General features: G+C 41.4%; 1 long non-coding RNA gene and 2 pseudogenes across 1 annotated transcript; all 3 read left to right on the top strand.

The window, feature by feature from the left end:
* Positions 1-1,428: 1,428 nt before the first annotated feature.
* On the top strand, positions 1,429-2,762 carry LOC119300723. Its single transcript, XR_005146679.1, has 3 exons — positions 1,429-1,660; positions 2,379-2,459; positions 2,576-2,762. It is a non-coding gene; the product is annotated as an uncharacterized LOC119300723 (long non-coding RNA).
* A 1,028-nt stretch (positions 2,763-3,790) lies between these two features.
* LOC119350076 lies at positions 3,791-7,021 on the top strand (annotated as a pseudogene).
* Positions 7,022-7,780: 759 nt separating this feature from the next.
* LOC119350075 lies at positions 7,781-11,694 on the top strand (annotated as a pseudogene).
* The last annotated feature ends 1,816 nt before the right edge of the window (positions 11,695-13,510 follow it).

The following is a 13,510-nucleotide window of genomic DNA, read 5'->3' as shown; positions in this document are numbered from 1 at the left end:
AAACAGCTCCTAGAAGAATTGAGTGATGTTTTCATATTATTGAGCTATTCCACAAGACAAGGAGTATCTATATCAAAAGACGGCCATACTATTTTTTTGCCCCTTTTAGGTCACCAATCAGGAACAATTTCCTCATGAATGTTATCGAACTATGTAAAGAAATGAACATTGAGATTACTAGAAGTCTCGAGATGAGAGTGAGACTAAGAAGCACATCACCAGCTTCAGCAACATGTCGACCAACCTACCATGAATATGCAATGAAGGAACTCAATCCATCATCGTGCTATTGGATAGACCAAAGAAATGAGAATCCTAGAACGCCCAAGGGTTTGAAGAAACTATGTTGCACACTATTTGAAAGTCCAACTAATCCCCAGATGGTTTTGATAATTCATAACAACATATAGCTCATTTAACCAATATCAATTCAAGTTAAATATTTCATAAAGTTGAATGATTGGCATGGCATGGACTAGAGTTGTGGACCCTCAAAATGCTAAGGACAAAGATTGGTAAAAGCTCAAGACTCTTCATTTTTATTTTAGTGATCAGATCACAATGAGTCCATAGGAAAGCCAATAGTATTAAAAGGGGATGAGGTGTTGCTTAATGGTCTACTTGCTCAAGTGCTTAGTGATATTGCTCCAAAAACCCTTAGCCACTTTGTCATTTCCACATTTGTCCAAAATCCAAAGTCAAACTCGGCCCCACCGATTTGATCTATCCGGCGCCACCGAGTTCAGTTGACATAGCCACTGCCAGAAACCCTAGAAAATTTGGTCTCACCAATATGGATCTTGGTTTCACTGAGATGGCCTTGCAAACTCTCTATTGCATGCTGTAATTATTTCGGTCTCACCAAAATGTGCAATCGGTCCCACCGAGTTTGCTTGACATTTTTTCTGTTGACTCATTTCCTCACTTCGGTCTAACTAAGTTGATGCAATCGGTGCCACCGAGTTGATGTTTTCCCTAAGCCCTAGCACATCGATCTCACCGAGTTGATCATGTCGGTCCCACCGAGATTTCTAACGTTCACATTTTGAACTAAATCGGTCTCACCGAGTTCTTTTATTCGGTCTGGCCGAGTTGGGTCAAATGTGTGTAACGATTGGATTTTGCGTGGAGGCTATATATACCCCTCCACTTCCATCTCCATTAGAGAGAGAGCCATCAGAATGTGCCTACACTTTCACTATTCATTTTCTGAGAGAGAACCACCTACTCATATGTTGAATTTTGTGTGAAGGCTATATATATCTGTTCTCACTTTTAACACTTGCCTTGTTCTTAACACGTGGGTTGCCATTTTTCAACCAATAGGACTAGTTAGTGCTGTGTTATTGCCTGAAATCCACATTACCACTTTGTTCTTTGCAAGCTGAACTTGAAAACATCCTTTACAGACGTAAAGATCTTCGGCAATGAGGTACACAGTTGAAGGAGACGGTATGCCATAACATTTGAAGCAATTAGTTAGGGAAGGAGATCATATCGTGCCACCTGATAAGATCTGATGAATCTTTGTAGATTGGTGACCTGGAGCATGAACTAGAGGAAACAAGAAGGAAGTGCTCTCAGCTCGCAGCTGAGCTGCAGTTGCGGAGGAGCCAGCAACAACATTACATGTGAAGGTTATTTTTACTACTTCTGACAGGTATTATAGGAGTATTTTATTGACTCACTGGACAATTCAAAATATACCTGTGTAGTTATTTAATCACACAGTTATCTGCACACTAAATGGCAACGTTACATGTGAAAGCTTAAACAGCTATTAGTTGAATAGCCACCCTTGATCTCATCTTGGTTAAGTCAAGCCCTTAATTCTAGTTGTCAACCCTCATGGCTGGTATCCTGATAAACTGGAATGTACATCTAAAAATGACCAGTAATGCCTAAGGATAGGTTAATTGCTTCATGATTATTGTGATTTATTTGGTCTGTACTCTTTCATGCATTGTTTGAATTTTTCTGTTGCGGACAGATAGTTTGTACAAGTACGCTAAAGTATTTCTCCTATTAGTACTCCTTGTCTTGGGTGTCAAAATATGTTAAGAGTTTCTATGTTAGGGATCTGGGTCCAGCTGTCATCGGTACTTCCGTCTTGTGGCCGGCCATTGTTTTGCTTGATGGCTTAACCTAGCGTCTCCTCCACCAAAAAGAGAAAAAGAAAAACAGATACATTGTCTTTGTTGTTCGTCTAGGTTTCCGCCCCTTGTTGCCCGGTGAGGCAGTGACTTTCAATGGTGCTAACTACTTCGGCTTCGTTGCCCACATGCTGGTCTTCTACCATGTATTTGGATAATTATGTTGTTTTGGCTTGGGTGCAGTTATTTTTTCATAGAGACCCTGACATTGGTTTTCATTGTCAGGGCCTAAACTATGGGAGCCAAACTCCTGGAAATATGTGGTTTCATCAAAGCACAAATACTGAACAGCGATACGGATAGTATGTACGTTTCCGGAACCAATTTTTGCATCTTGATTTCTGTTGGTTTGTTAGGGTAAAAGATTGAAATTTTCGTATGTTCGTCTTATTTGAGCTTGTGAATGTGTTGATTCCTTGCAGGGTTGCTCATACGTATACAAATGATCAATGCAATCGGTATAGTTGCCCTCTTCAAGGGAGATCTTCAGTGTGAAGTTACTCTGTTTTCTTTTCTTTTCTGTTCTTGTGTGGTGCTGGCCGCCACTGTTAGCTATGGTGTGGTGTGGTTGCAGCACGTACAGTTCACTGTAATATACACTATGTGTTACTATTTCACATCTTTTTACATATCCTGTAGAGTAGAAGACTATTGGGTGATAACTACTAGTGGAACATTGTCTGTGTGTGTGTGTGTGTGTGTGTGTGTGTGTGTTGGTTATCGAAAATCGAAGTAGAACGAGATGAGATGCAATATGGGCTGAAATCTAAATTCAAAGCTATATCATGTGTAAGTGACAAGTGGCACAACACCAGAGGAGGTGGGAAGTCACATTTGCAAAGAGTAACCCTTAGCTAGTGATTTTGAACAATTAATCATGAGCATGTATGCTACCGGCTGGCCGGTGCACCATAAACGGAAGGCAACTCGGTGAACGACTCCAGTGGTAGGGTTGACGCTTAACTAGTGAAGGCAACTCGGTGAACAACTCGGTGAACTAGGGTGGATACCTTCTACACCCGCCGGCCGGTGCATGCAAGTCAAGTCAAGAAATATGTCTTCTTGATCCATTCCTGTCTGTTACAGGGTTGACGCAAGTAGATGAGTGCTAGTATAATTTCCTATTGTACTTTTGGTCATGTGTTCTTGATCTGTCTAATTAGGCAACCAGGGGGCACATCCCATCTGTATTCCAATGATGTGTTCTTGAGCTGTATTTTACTCTCTCTGTTCCTAAATATAAGTCTTTTTAGAGACTTCCCATGGAGTCTCTAAAAAGACTTATATTTAGAGACTCTATAGGGATTCTCTAAGAAGACTTTATATGTAGGAACGGAGGGAGTAATAATTAGGTAAGTAGTTAGGCCTAGGCAGCACACATGATCTGTATACTTGCACACCTAATCAAACCAGAGATGGCAATTAGAGCCCTAGGGTTTGTATAATGAGTGCCCTGGGGTTGTATGATTAGTGGCTCTGGGTTTGTATAATGAGTGCCCTGGGGTTGTATAATTAGTGCCTTGGCGCTCTCTAAAAGTTTAGTTCATTCATTCCGAAAAAAAAGGAGAAGCTCTTTGGGCCAAAGCAGCCACCCGATCATTCTGGCCTCCTCGTCGTTCGCCGTCGCCCCTGCCTCCATGTGGAGAGGCCACGCCAGTGCCGCCTCTGCCTCCAACGTGCTGCGGCATTACTGGCTGTGCTACTGGGAGCTCTCCAAAGCCCGCCTCAGGTGCACTGCCGCCTCTGCCTCCGATGTGCCGCGGCACTAAGGGCGGTGCTACTGGGAGTTCTCCAAAGCCCGCCTCAGGTGCGCGATTTGCTCCCGTTTCCTTTCACATTTGATGTTTTTCATAATCAAGTAAAGAAAATATGCTCTTCAGTTCTTGTGGCTACATTCTGAAGAAATGAATTTTTTTACTTGCTCGGTGATTTGGGAATTATATGATGTAGAAATGGAATTGTAAGTGTATTGCAGACTGGGTTTGTTTGACACATGACCTCTCCTCTTCTTGTTCTTGTTTCTTGCTTCACCATCCATTTTTCTTGTGCTTTTTGGACCCATGTCCTGAAATGTTAGAGCTTGGCCAAAACTTTTGTGCGCGATGGAGATCCTAGATAGCAGATTGTGGCTGCTGCCAAATCATTACTGGCCTGGTTGGTTCACCTTGACAATGTATGCATAGTGGTCGATTAGTGGTTTAGTGTGCCCTGAAAATCTAAGATGACCTTCATAGTGGTAAAAGTGAACTAGCATTTAACTACGTCCTGTTTGTTTTTGTCAAAAGGTGTTTAGTATCATTAGTTTTTGCCATTCATCAGATTTCATAAATTGTAATGGCACTCAACTTCTTGCAATCTGTCCGCATATGGTAATATATATGAGTTTGCCATGGTCTGCGTCTTGCATCTTGGAACTCCTTGTAAATGGTGAATTATTTGTTCTCTTATTGCATTTATTTCATTTTATTTTATTTTATGTTCCCTTCTTTATGGTATCTAGTGCACTTGTTGTGGCAACATCGGGGGCTGGATATGTGCTCGGGAGTGGCAGCATTGTAGACATTGCTGGACTTTGCTACACATGCACTGGTACCATGATGGTTGTAGCATCTGCCAACACTCTCAACCAGGTATGGGCTTGTTTTTTGTGGTAGCCTTTTCTATTGGCAGGATGGTTAACCAAACCAATATTCATTGTGTTCACATTCTTCAAATCCTTGTGTTCATCGTCGCGCAATCTCATACTTCACTACAAGTTTTTGAGAAGTTATTCTGATTTTCCTACATATTTACATCTATTGGGACTTATAGATATCATTATACAACCTGGTTATCACGCTTAGAGACGATGAACATGGTGCATCGACATCCTTTTCAGGTGTTCGACGTAAAGAATGATGCTAAAATGAAAAGGACAATGCGACGGCCCCTACCATCAGGGCGTATTAGTCCTGTGCATGCTGCCATGTGGGCTACAAGTGTTGGAGCTGCAGGAACAACATTATTGGCTTGCAAGGTTCGACTCTTTGCCGTTTGCCTGTACTTTCTCTACACTTTGTTTCAATTGTGTACGGTCGCTGTAGTTGGTATTATGCTGTTATTGGAACTAAACATCGTGAAATTTTGGCAATGTCTTGCAGGCTAAATACTTAGCTGCTGGGCTTGCAGCATCCAATCTCATCCTGTATGCATTTGTATACACTCCACTGAAGCAAATACACCATGTCAATACATGGTGGGAGCAGTTGTTGGGGCCATTCCGCCACTTCTAGGGAATGTTAGTGCTGATGACACATGTCTGGATTGTCTAGGTGCAGGTTGAAGGGGGGTATTTTATATGTCGAATATTGGAGCAAGTCCTTCCTAATTGTGAATTTTGCCACCGCCTTGCGCTTTTTTGACCAAAGCACATGCTTAAGCACAATTATGCTATTGCCTAGTGCCTAGGCCTGCCTCTTTTTTACTATGGTTTATACTCAGCTAGGCTCTTCTTAATTTAACTACACTTTTTGTAATGGACCCAACTGTATCCAACAAGGACAATTACTACTTGAATTACTCCTTTTCATACCTTTCCTATCTCTAGAATAAGCTATCCAATGCCTTCACCGGTAAGCCTATTTCCTGCTGGCTTGTGCACCCAAGGCCATATCAGACCCGTCCGAATAAAAGCAACATATATATCGTAGATACATCTGGACCTACCAGCTTAAACAAACAAATTGAAGTTATGAACTACTCTCAAATCCATGGCTGCTAACATAAAGCACCAAACTGATGATACCGCTGCCTTGGAGGCTGTTTCAGGTCATACACTGACATGTTAAGAAAGCAAATAAAAAGGGGGTTGCTTATAGGCATCATGGGCATATATTCTGTATATTATAGCACCCCTGTTTATTTATTGAATGGAGCTGTGCAATATGTTCACATGGCATCTGGTCCTTATTTTTATCATGATACAGGTGGGCAGTAGCAGCATCAGAAGTGTCACTCAACTCTATGATTCTGCCTACTGCTTTGTACTTTTGGCAGTTATCACATTTCATGGCCCTTGCGTACTTATGCCGTGACGACTACGTTGCTGGAGTGTAACTCAATTATTAATTCCAACTGGTTATTACCAGATCTACCTAGTGTCGTCAAAATGTTACAGGCTTTTACATTGATTGACTTGTTGATTCAGGTACCGAATGCTCTCTTTTGCTGATCCTAGTGGTAAAATAACTGCATGGGTATCACTCAGGAATTGCCTCTACATGTTGCCGTTGGGGTTACTTGCATATAAGTGTAAGTAGTAATCATGCATATTTGTTCTCTAATTTCCATTACTTGTAATAAAATTGGTCAAACTTGGGATATGTAATCATGCATATTGGGTATAACTGTAAGTACCAATAATCATATAGGTTCTCTAATAATTTCCATTTGCTTCTACTTGTAACAAATAAACTTGGTCAAACTTGAGATGTTACTCATGGAACTAACATATGGTTAATCTGTAGGGGGTCTAACATCTGGATGGTTCAGTTTTGAAGCATCACTTCTAACGACGGGCCTTACCATTGGAGCTTTATCATTTGTACTGGATCCTACTCACAAGAGTGCAAGAAGAATGTTCCATGGTAGCCTTTTGTATCTTCCTGCTTTAATGGCTGGACTTATATTGCATCGGCTGCCTAACCAATGAGACTACTGAGATCGCTGTGGTTCTTTGTGTTGCTGAGCTGCGGGACGACGAAGAAAGTGCTAGACAGAAACGGGAACATTATCGTGCTCAATCACGCCCTCCAGTTGACTATGCTTCTGTAGCCCAATTCCCCTTCTTACCTGTACCTGTGTACATATCTGCACAAGCTCATGAGTAATGAATGCCTTACTTATCATAACATTCCTTTTTTTCTGTTATCAGGAAATTCTTTTCCGCTCTTCCACAAGAATATGTCCTGCTCAAGGGAGATCCACTTTGTATTGCTAAAATAAAAATCTGAGAATGATGAATGTAATTTTTATTTGGAAAAAAACATAAAGTTGATCTGTCGCAGGGGTTTCGCGGCAATGCTCATGATTTGGAAATTTTGTTTAATGCAATCTGCACGTTGATAATGTAGGTATGGGATGCACACGTAGAAGGTTTTACCCAAGTTAGGGCCACCTGTTCTAGTGGTAACACTATTGTTGGATGTTTTTTCTCGTATGAACGATATGGTTACGGTATGTGTCTCTTGATCTTGTAAGTCTTGTCCAGATTCTATCCTGACTTCGTCTTGTGTAGAGCGGACGGAATTTGTCCAAAAGCCACATTGCCGCTACAGTCGACTGGATGGGACATGTGGGGATGCCGCGCTGCGCCTCGATTACCATGTGTGACGTGTTGATTATCTGTTGATGGCGCAATTTGCTAGCACGTGGTGGACGATTCCTGTCCAGTATGAAAGTGGGTTTTGATTTCACATGATAGTGCAGTTGCGAGGCCAAGATGTCTATTGCAACATTTTCGGTGCAATATTCTGTAAAGACACAAAGGCGATGATTTTCTTCTAATTTGTATTTCCGGCCAAGGATGAGGGAGATTGTCTACCAATGAGACAGTGAAACCTATGGTGTACACATACAGATGTTCCGAGATGGTGTCCAAGCATATGTCAGTCATACACAAGCTCCCTCCTACGTGTTCCCAAATTCTATGGGTCATTCAGATTTAGAAGAACATACTGAAGCTTGGAGGAAGGTCGTAGAAACTCCAAGAAGCTAGCAACTATTTTTAAGACTCTACTAGTTTACCCAGGAGAATATGAACATATATGAAAGGAATTTGTCAAAGATCTGCCATTTCAAGATACTCTTCCTTTACCTATACCTCCCATGTCTAGTGGCTTGAAATGAATATTCCCCTTGTGAAAACAAATCTCATTCTCGAGGCCCTTGATCCCCTGGTTCACTCCTTCAGGTTGCACTTCTCCAAGAGCAGACCCCAGACTGTTGAGCAGGGTGTGCAACGTCTTGTGGCTAACTCAATTAATGGGCATGCTCCCTCACCATCCATTCTTGTTTTATTTCTCCCCTCCCACTTATATCGTGATTCAAGAAGGGGATTAGAGAAAGCAAGTAGTAGATAGGCTTGAGTCACACGAGGGAAGTAAAGATGGATCTAAAGGTGAGTGGGGATAAATTTAGTGGTAAAGGAGGAAAGTGTATATCAGATGTGGAAATTATATATCATGAGAAGGTATCTCAACTTGAACTACCATGTGAAGCGACTAGAAGAAGAAAGGAGAGAAGGATATGTAGAATTCAACGCTTCAGAAGGTGTGAAGAAGCTAATTAAACAGTAGGACCAGAGGATAAGGGGGGGGGGGGTCATGGGGAGTGGATGGAGTTTAAATGTTGAAGAAATATATTTCACATGACCATGCATACAAACCCAGTTCCCGCACATGGACATAGTACTATTCTATCTAGTATGGTGTTCAATCCTATCTATGAGCAACGTAAAAAAAACTACAAATACTTCACCTGGCTCCTCGGTTGTATTTGGTTTTCACATCAACCACACGACTGCTCGCCGTGTTTTGCATATAGTTCGGCAAAAAAAGGTCCTTCAGATGGCTCACCTAACTTCTTGGTTGGGATTGGACTTTGTGCCAAGGGTCCATGACTATCTTCATTAGGCTTGATCATAGAATGTTATCGATGAACAGACAAAGCCCTTTCCTGCCTTCGTACAACATGAACCATTGCCCAATCTATTGCCGGGTGATCCGATCTACCTACTGGAGGGTAGGTAGACTTAATTCCAAGTTTGAATTATTAATTATTAATGGGATAAGTATATTTTTCATCCCTCAATTATTTCAAAAGTATAAAAATGGTCCCTCAACTTCAAAACCAGCAAACTTTAGTCCCTTAATTTTTAAAACCGGATAAATTTAGTGCCTAATACCACATTTGCTTGGTTGTTGCTGACGTGGAGTGTTTTTTTTAAACTCAAACTACGTGGGCCTGCTTGTCAGTGACGGAAGAAATATGTGCAAAGTGGACCTGAACTCGGGACGTCATGCTGGGTGCACATGAGCTAGCTAACGAACCAATCAGTTTTTGTGGTTAACTTTAGAGGCAAGTTTAATAGGAGTCTATTCTTTGTAGGAACGCACATTTACAGCGGATATATATCTGAACTGCAACACCTAGTAAAAAAAAGATACACACAAATCAACCTACAAGTCTTTTTTTTTGTAACGCCTAATGTAAACATACGCACAAGCAAAAAACAAGGGAAAATACACAGCATGGCATAACTATTTTTCTTCAGTTTTAATTAGGAATAAAGGAAAATGGAAATCGCTTTTAGATTAGTTGTTGGCGTGAGACATGTCTGATATCTAACGTATATATATAAAGCGATGCCTACCTGTTTTTTCATACAACGCTTCTTTGTTGCAGTGGTTAGCACGTTCATTTTGTTTTAAAAATAAGGTCTTGCTTTCGAACTTGATGTGCTGCGTGCATTTTGTTTGAAGCTATTTATTTATTTAGTCACTGACATGCAAGTCCCACGTAGTTTCAATCAAAAAACCACTCCACATCAGCAAAAAAATCAAAAGCGGTACGAGGGACTAAACTTATCCGGTTTTAAAAGTTGAGGGACTAAAGTTTGCTGGTTTTGAAATTGAGGGACCATCTCTATACTTTCGAAATAATTGAGGGACGAAAAATATACTTTTCCCATTATTAATTCAAACTGGTTATTACCAGATCTACCTACTGTAGAAGTTAGATCAAAATGTTACATGCCTTTACATTGATTGACTTGTTGATTCAGGTACCGAATGCTCTCTTTTGCTGATCCTACCGGTAAAAGAACCGCATGGGTATCACTCATAAATTGTCTCTACATGCTGCTGTTGGGGTTAATTGCATATAACTGTAAGTAGTAATCATGCATATAGGTTCTCTAATTTCCTTTACTTGTAATAAACTTGAGATGTTACTCATGGAACTAACTGATGCTTAATCTGTAGGGGGTCTAACATCTGAATGGTTTAGTTTCGAGGCATCGCTTCTAACAACGGGCCTTACCATTGGAGCCTTGTCATTTGTACTGGATCCTACTCACAAAAGTGCAAGAAGAATGTTTCATGGTTGATACGTACAAACCCGATGAACGAGTTCATGCCCGAGGATCGCCCGATCTTCCCGTCGTAGGATCGAATCGAGGAGGATAACTAGCTGCAAGCAGCCGGGATAACTAGCTTTATACCCGCCAAGGTTGGATGCAACCCGTATGTTGGGAATGGCTGACCGAAGGTACTACAACTTCAACTCGCTATTCGAACAATTGCAGAACTATAAACCGGGGCTAACCCACACAAAATGACCGTAACCGTAGAGTACAAATTAGGGGGAACCAGAGGCTCCTTCTCACGAATTCGGATGAACTCACAAGAGAAAAGGTAGCAAGGATCTCTAAGATCTCTGTAGCAGTCTTGCTGCATAAGCTTGTAGCTGAATGGTTTGACAAAAAGTTTCTAAATGGATGGGTGAGATGGGGCTTTATAGCATGGACAACTCCCCTTAGCTAGGTGTGAAAAGAATTCAAAAGCAAGCATCTTTGCATGGCTTCCTTGGGGGAATAAGCGGTCAACTTTGGCAGTTGTTGAAGAGCTTCTCGGGAATTCGCGAAGCCTTGACAGCCTGGACACCTTCCACGATAATGACTAGAGATTTTGACTCACAACTCCATATGATACGAGGTTTTTTGCATTGGAAAGTAAATTTGATGAAGCTTCTGGTGATATACTTCTATGGCCCCGTCTCTCTACCAAATGGGTGTGACACAACAAAACATCAGAGGTAAAACTGACAGCATCAACTTCATTTGAAACTTGTTTCTCCAAACGGGTTGCTTCAAGAGTTAATAGGTTGTTCGATTTCTTCCATCCAATACCTAAGTTCAACCAACAACAATGGGGATGAAATCATAGTTGTGTCATCAAGGTTACAAGATAAACTTAAGTTAGCGTTCACCTGGTCATTTATCAGTTTGACGCGACTTCTTGTGATTGGGCCCATAATTGTTGGATACTTGTCGATGGTTGTGGTACTTCCTGCTTTAATGGCTGGGCTTATATTGCACTGGCTACCTAATGAACAGAAGGAGCATCATACTAGTGAGATTGCTGGGGTTCTTTGTGGTGCTGATTTTGAGCTGTGGGACGACGAAGAAAGAGATAGGAAATGCTACACTTACAGACTGTTTTGGCATGGAAGAAGTTACAGGCTGAAGTGTAAATCTATGGTTTGTTAGTGGTGGTCCCCTCAACGGAACTCAAGGGGGAGAGATTAATAGGGATCAGACATGTTAACCCGTAACCTCTCTCCCCTGGCGAATGCCCTGTAAGCGCAGGATATTGTAAAGAGCTACACAGAAAAAGGAACACTCACGTGCTCAGTCTCGCCCTCCAGTTGCCTATGCTTTTGTAGCCCCATTCCCCTCTTACCTGTACCTATCTACATACCTCCACAAGCTCATGAGTTGTGAAACTTTTAATATCCCAACATTCCTTCGTTTTTGTCTGTTACCAGGAAATTCTTTTGAGCTCTTGAGAAGAATGTTCCGTACTCAAGGGAAATCCTTTTTGTATTGTTAAAATAAATTCTGAGAATGATAAATGCAACTTTTATTCGGAAAAAACATAAAGTTGTGCTGTTGCAGGGATTTCGTGGCAATGCTCATGATTTGGGAGTTTTGTGAACGCAATGTGCATGTGGATAATCTAGGTATGAGATGCAAGATAATCTAGGTATGATAAGCACATGTAGGAGGTTTTACCCAAGTTAGGGCTATCTGTTCGAGTGGTAAGTTGGTAACACAATATTGTTGGGTGTTTTCTCCGGTATGAACAACGTAGGAGATTCTATCTTGGCTTCGTCTTATGTAGAGGGAATACAGCAGCCACATTGCCGCTACAGTCAACTGGACGGAACACATGGGGATGCCACGCTGCGCCTCGATTACCATGTGTGACGTGTGTATTATCAGTTGATGGCGCAATTGGCTGCCACACGGTGGACAATCTCATGTCTAGTTTGAAAGTTGGTTTTGATTTCCCACAATAGTAGAGTTGCGAGGCCAAGATGGTATTGCAAAATTTTGAGTGAAGACAATGATTTTCCAACTTATATTTCCATCCAAGGATGAGGGAGATTGTCTACCAATGAGACGATGAAACCTATGGTGTGCGCATACATGTGTTCCTAGATGGTCTGTAGTCCAAGCATACGTTGGCCATAGACAAGCTCCATCGTCTGTGTTCCCAAATGTTATGGATTGTTTAGATTTAGCAGATGAACATGAAGACGTTCCAGAGGAGCCCGTAGAAACTCCAAGAAGCTAGCAGACTATTTTTAAGACTCTACTAGTTGATGTAGGAGAATGTGAAGAGACATGAAAGGAATTTGTCAAAGATCTGCCATTTCAAGCTACTCTTCCCTTCCCTATGCCTCCCATGTCTAGTGGCTTGAAATGGATTCCCCTTGTGAAGAAACAAAATCTCATTTTTGATGCCCTTGATCCTCGGATTCACTCCTTCAGGTTGCACTCCTCCAAGAGCAGACCCCAGACTGTTGAGCATGGTGTGCAATGCCTTGTGGCTAGCTCAATGGGCATGCTCCCTCACCATCCGTTCTTGTTTACTTTCTCCCCTCCCACTTATATCATGATTCAAGAAGGGGAATAGAGGAGGCAAGTAGTAGATAGGCTTGAGTCACATGAGGGAAGTAGATATGGATCTGATGGTGAGTGGGGATAAATTTAGTGCTAGAGGAGAGTATATATCACAGGAAAATGTGGCTGCATGCATCATTATGATGCAGTGGCCGGGGGTACGCCTCTATTTCCAAAAAAATTATCACAGGAAAATGTGGCAAGTATATATCACGAGAAAATGTCGCAACTTGAACTACCATGTGAATCAATTGGAAGAATAAAGGAGAGAAGGATTGGTAGAATGCAACACTTTAGAAGGTGTGAAGAACCTATAAATAGGCAGGACTGGATGGTAAGGATTAAGGGGGTCATGAGGAGTAGATTTGAGTTAAAATATTGAAGCAGTATATTTCACATGACCATGTATATAAGCCCAATTCTCACACATGGGCATAGTTCTCTTCTATCTAGTTTGATATTATATTTCATAAACACTCAACCAACATCAATAAACCTGATGGACAGTGGCGGAGCTAGGAAAAAGGTTCAGGAGGGGCTAAAGGCAAATCATTAAAATCTGAGGGGGCCAACAACTATTTTTCTCTGAATCTATGCCTCCTCAGAAAAAATTTCTTCATAAATATTTCAA

This window comes from Triticum dicoccoides, chromosome 1B (genome assembly GCF_002162155.2).
Source record: "Triticum dicoccoides isolate Atlit2015 ecotype Zavitan chromosome 1B, WEW_v2.0, whole genome shotgun sequence".
Lineage (NCBI taxonomy): Eukaryota > Viridiplantae > Streptophyta > Magnoliopsida > Poales > Poaceae > Triticum > Triticum dicoccoides.
This window is presented reverse-complemented; position numbering and strand designations above follow the sequence as displayed.